General features: G+C 35.2%; 1 pseudogene; it reads left to right on the top strand.

Moving 5' to 3' along the window:
• The first annotated feature begins 231 nt into the window (after nucleotides 1-231).
• The window catches only part of LOC117033336 (serine incorporator 3-like), a 58,178-nt pseudogene continuing 52,409 nt past the window's right edge, over nucleotides 232-6,000 (top strand).

Below are 6,000 nucleotides of genomic sequence, written 5' to 3'. Positions count from 1 at the left end.
GGTACGAAAAAGTTAATCAGAGAAGGTCCAAGAAGGCAGATTAAGTACATGCTATGCCTACTACTTCTCAAAATCACACCAAAATTACAAATTATAGAACAATCAAACTCAAGAATCACCTGAAGACTAGCTGAACAGGACTCCTATAACTGGGGATTGGGGAAAGAGGCCACACAGAGACTGGTAGAAGGGGCAGAGACACAAAACAGGATGACCCCAAACACATAGATAATGGTTGAATACCGGGAGGGAATGCCGCCTTGGCAGAGGTCTCCCCCAAAGGAGGGAGGGTTCCCAGCCTTATACCAGGCTCCTCACACTTGGGGTCCTATGCCAGGAGGAGAAATTCCCACAACATCCAGCAGTGATGACCAGCTAGGACTCTATCTATCTGACCCAGTGAGATAGAAGGTGGCTAGAAATGCAGATGCCCTCTTGAGGGGACTGCACACAGCCTCACTCACTTGGAAACACTCAGCTGGTCTCCAGTGGAGGCACAGCACCTTGAGAGGTGCCAGAAATGTACAGGAAAAGACGGCATTTTGTGGCTTCAGTGGGAGGGCTAGGGGAACCAGCCATTGTCCCTGTGCAGAGCCTGCTTCATGTGTAGCCTACAGAAGGGCACCATATATTCTGGGTTGAACCCTACCCCAAAGGACCAAATCTGAGACTGCATTGGTATGGTAAAATCCACGCATGAGCCCCACTTTGGTGATGGCCTGGATCCCCACAGCTGGTGTTACATTGTCAGGGGGCACTTTTGGCTGCTGAGCAGCCTTCTGCTCCACAAGTTGTGGAAGCCTTTTGCAGCAGCAGAAGGCCCATGGTGGCTCAGGGAAATTTTGGTGGCGTTGAAATTCTCACTAAGTTCCTTAAGCATTTTTATAACCAAGACCCATGCATATGCTGTCTATGAGAGACCCACCTCAGATAAAAAGACACACATAGACTGAAAGGGATGGAAAAAAATATTTCACGCAAATGGAAATGAGAAAAAATCTGGGGTAGCAATACTTATACTGAACAAAATAGACTTTAAAATGAAGACTCTAATACAAGACAAAGAAGCATATTACATAATAATAAAGGGATCAATACAACAGCAGGACATAACCCTAGTAAACATGTATGCACCCAACACAGAAGCACCAAAATATATAAAACAAATATTGACTGACATAAAGGCAGAGATCAAAAGTAGCACAATCATAGAAGGGGATTTTAACACCCCCTATTGACTCCCCTAGAGAGCTCTTCCTGACAGAAAATCAATACAGAAACTGTGGCTTTGGCCTTAAATGACACACTAGATCAGATGGATTTAATTGATATTTTTAGAGCATTCCATCCCAAAGCAGCAGAATATACATTTTTTCAAAAGTACATGGAAGATTTTTCAAGATAGACCATGTGTTAGTTCACAAAACAAGTCTCCATAAATTTAAAAAGATTAGAGTCATATCAAACATCTTCTCTGACCAGAAACTAGAAATCAATTACAAGAAAAAAAGTGAAAAACACACAAACACATAAAGGTTAAATAATATGCTACTAAATAATGGGTCAACAATGAGATCAAGGAAGAAATCTAAAGATACCTTGAGACAAATTAAAATGAAAGCATAATGACCCCAAAATCTATGGGACACTGCCAAAGCAGTCCTCACAGGGAAATTCATAGCAATGTAGGCCTACCTAAAGAAACAAGAAAAATCTCAAATAAACAGTCTAAATTTACATCTAAAGGATCTGGTAAAAGAATAGCAAACAAAGCCCAAAGTGAGTAGAAGGAAGGCATAATAAAGATCAGAGTGGAAATAAACAAAATAGAGGCTAAAGAAACCCACAAAAGATCAATGAAACCAAGAGCTAGTTTTCTAAAATATAAACAAATTTGGAAAACTGGACTCATGAAAAAAAAAAGAGAGAGGACCCAAATAAATAAAATCAGAAATAAAAGAGAAGTGAAAACAGACACCATAGACATATAGAAAAATTAAGAAAATACGATGAGCAACTATATGCCAACAAATTTGACAATCTGGAAGAAAAGGATAAATTCCTAGAAGCATACAATCTTCCACAGCTGAATAAAAAAGAAACAGAAAATATGAACACACCAATTGCAACTACTGAAATCAAATCACTAATAAACAAGCTCCCATGAAACAAAAGTCCTGGACCAGATGGCTTCACAGGTGAATATTACCAAACATTCAAGAAAGAATTAACCCATATCCTTCTCAAATGATTCCAAAAACTTCAAGAGTAGGGAAGGCTCCCAAGATCATTTTACAAGGCCACCATTACTCTGATTCAAAAACCAGGCAAAGATATTACAAAAAAAGAATACTATAGGCCAATATTCCTGATGAACATTGAGGCAAAATATTAGCAAAACTAATTCAGCAATACATCAAAAAGATCATACACCACGATCCAGTGGGATTCATTCCTGGAATGCAAGTTTGGTTTAATATTCACAAATCAATTAACATAATAGATCACATAAACAAAATGAAAATAAAATCATATGATCATATCAACAGATACAGAAAAAGCATTTGACAAAAAACAGCATCTATTTATGATTAAATTTCTCAGCAAAGTGGGAATAGTGGGAATATATCTCCACATAATAAAAGCCCATATAACAGACCCACACCTAGTATCGTGCTTAATGGGGGAAAGCTTAAACCATTCTCCTTAAGATTGGAAGTAGACAAGGATGCCTACTTTCACCATTTTTATTCAACATAGTTGTGGAAGTTCTAGCCACAACAATCAGAGAAGAAAAAGAAATAAAAAGCATCAAAAAGGGAAGGGAAGAAATAAAATAGTCATTCTTTGCAGATTACACGATAGCATATAGAGAGAACCCAAAATATTCCACTAAAAAACTATTAGAATTGATAAATGAATATAGCAAAGTAGGAGGTTACAAAACCAATATTCAGAAATCGGTTGCATTTTGATACACTAATAATAAACTATCAGAAAGACAATTAAGAACATAATGCCATTTATAATTTTGTCAAAAAAAGTAAAATACGTAGGAGTAAATTTAACCACTAAGTAAAAGACTGGTAGGGAGAAAATTGTAAGCCATTGAAGAGAGAAATTAAAGAAGGTCAAATAAATGGAAATATATACCATATTCATGGATGGGAAGAATTAATATAGTTAAAAAGTCCATGCTACCCATAACAATATATAGATTCAATGCAATTCCTATCAAAATACCAATGGCATTTTTCACAGAACTAGAACAAATAATCTTAAAATTTATATGGAATCATAAAGGAACCTCAATAGCCTTGGCAATCCTCAGAAAGAAGAACAAAGCTCGAGATATCTCACTACCTGATATCAAACTATACTATAAGGCCATAGTAATCAAAACAACATGGCATTGGCATAAAAACAGACAGATAGATCAATGGGACAGAATAGAGAACCCAGAAATAAATCCATTCTTACATGGTCATTTAACAAAGGAAGCAAGAATTTACACTGGGGTAAAGACAGTCTATTCAATAAATGGTGCTGGGAACACTGGACAGATACATGCAAAAAAAAAAAAAAAGAAAGAAAGAAAGAAGGAAGGAAGGAAGGAAGGAAGGAAGGAAGGAAGGAAGGAAGGAAGGAAGGAAAGAATGGAAGGAAGCAAGGAAGGAAAGAAGGAAAGAAGTAAGAAGAAAGAAAGAAACTGGATGACTTTCTGACACCATACATAAGAATAAACTCAAAATGGATTAAAGACTTAAATATAAGACCCAAAACCATAAAACTCCAAGAAGAAAATATAGGAAGTAAACTCTCAGACATTATTCTTAGTAATATTTTTATTGATATATCTCCTTGGGCGAGGGAAACAAAACAAAGTAAAATGAGACTACATCAAGCTAAAAGGTTTTTTCATAGCAAAGGAAACCATCAACAAAACAAAAAGACATCCTACTGAATGTGAGAAGATATTTACCAATGATACATCAGATAAGGGGTTAATATTCAAAATTTATTAAAAAACTCATAAAACCAAACATCAAAAAAGAAAAAAAAATCCAATTAAATAAATGTGCAGAGGACCTGAATAAACATTTCTCCAAAGAGGACATGCAGATGGCCAATAAGCATATGAAAAGATACTCAAAGTTATTAATCATCAGAGAAAAGCAAATAAACACCACAATGAGATAACACCTCACACTTGTCAGATGGTTATCATCAATAGATCAACAAACAAGTGCTGGTGAGGATGTAGAGAAAAGAGAACCCTTGTGTATTGTTGGTGGGACTGCAAATTGATGCAGCCATTGTGGAAAACAGTATAGATGTTCCTCACAAAATTAAAAATAGAACAATATTATGACTCAGCAATTCTACTCCTAAGTATGTATCCAAAATAATCCAAAACCATAGCTCAAAAAAATATATGCACCCCTATGTTCACTGCAGCACTATTCACAATAGCCAAGATAATGGAAACAACCAAAACGCCCATCAATAGACGATTGGATAAAGAAATTGTGGCTCTTGAAACCTATATAATTTTAACAACAATTGTCACCCAAATAAATTTTAATTAAAAAAAGAAATTGTGGCACATTTATACAATAGCGTATTACTCTGCTATAAAAAAATGAAATGTTACTATTTTTCAGCAACATGGATGGATCTGAAGTATATTACACTAAGCGAAATAATTGAGAAAGACAAATCCTATATGATCTCTCTTACATGTGGAATCTAAAGAACAGAATAAATGAACAAAGTAAACAGAAATAGACTCATAGATACAGAAAGCAAACTGATGGCTGCTGGATGGGAGTGGGGATGAGAGGATGGGTGAGAATGCTGAAGGTATGAGCAAGTACAAATTGGTAGTCACAAAATAGTCACCGGGATGTGAAACATAGTATGGAGAATATAGTCAGTAATGTTGTAAAATCTATATACGGTGTCACATGGGTACTAGATTTATCAGGGAGATCACATCATAAATTATATAAATGCCTAACCACACATAAATTATATAAATGCTGTACACCAGAAACTAATATAAAATAATATTGAATGTCAACTCTAATATATATTAGCAAAACTAATTCAGCAATACATTCAAAAGATCATACACCACGATCAAGTGGGATTCATTCTTGGGATGCAAGTTTGGTTCAATATTCACAAATTAATTAATGTAATACACTACATAAACAAAATGAAAATAAAATCATAAGATCATATCAACAGATGCAGAAAAAGCATTTGACAAAATCCAGCATCTATTTATGATTAAAACTTTCAGCAAAGTGGGAATAGTGGGAACATAGCTCCACATAGTAAAAGCCATATATAATAAACCCACAGCTGTTTTGATATATATATTTGCTATATATATATATATATATATATATATATATATATATATATATACACACACATATATAGTCACAGAATGTAAAGTGCAGCCAATGGTCGTGTAATAGCATCTGATATGTATTGTATCAGATGACTAGTAACTTGGTGGGGATATTACTCTGTGAGGTATTTAAATGTCTAATATTGTTCTGTGCACTTGAAATTAATTTTAAAAGTTAATGAAAAGCTAGATGATAAATATATAAAATAAGACCTGATCATGTTTCAAAGCCTAAGAAATTATTTCCCAAGGTTGTAGTGTTTGAGATGAGATCTGGTTTTAATAAGTAATTCTCTTATAAGTAGATACAGGAGGAGGGAGGACAGTGGTCCAGATAGAGGCAAAATCATGTGGGAATTGCCTGTAATGGATGCATCATATTACATTCATAGAAACAAAGGGATGTCAGGTTGAATGAGGACACATAACAAGGATGCAATGTCAGGCAACGAGTTTAGAGAAGTTAAAAGGGAGAGGGAGTGTGTAGGCCATGACAATTAGGAGAGCTGCAAAGAGCAATGGGAAAGTTTGGAAGAGTTTTATGGAGAAAATGTATGTGATCAGATTTGCTTTTTATG

The sequence above is a fragment of the Rhinolophus ferrumequinum genome, chromosome 13, assembly GCF_004115265.2.
Source record: "Rhinolophus ferrumequinum isolate MPI-CBG mRhiFer1 chromosome 13, mRhiFer1_v1.p, whole genome shotgun sequence".
NCBI lineage: Eukaryota > Metazoa > Chordata > Mammalia > Chiroptera > Rhinolophidae > Rhinolophus > Rhinolophus ferrumequinum.
This window is presented reverse-complemented; position numbering and strand designations above follow the sequence as displayed.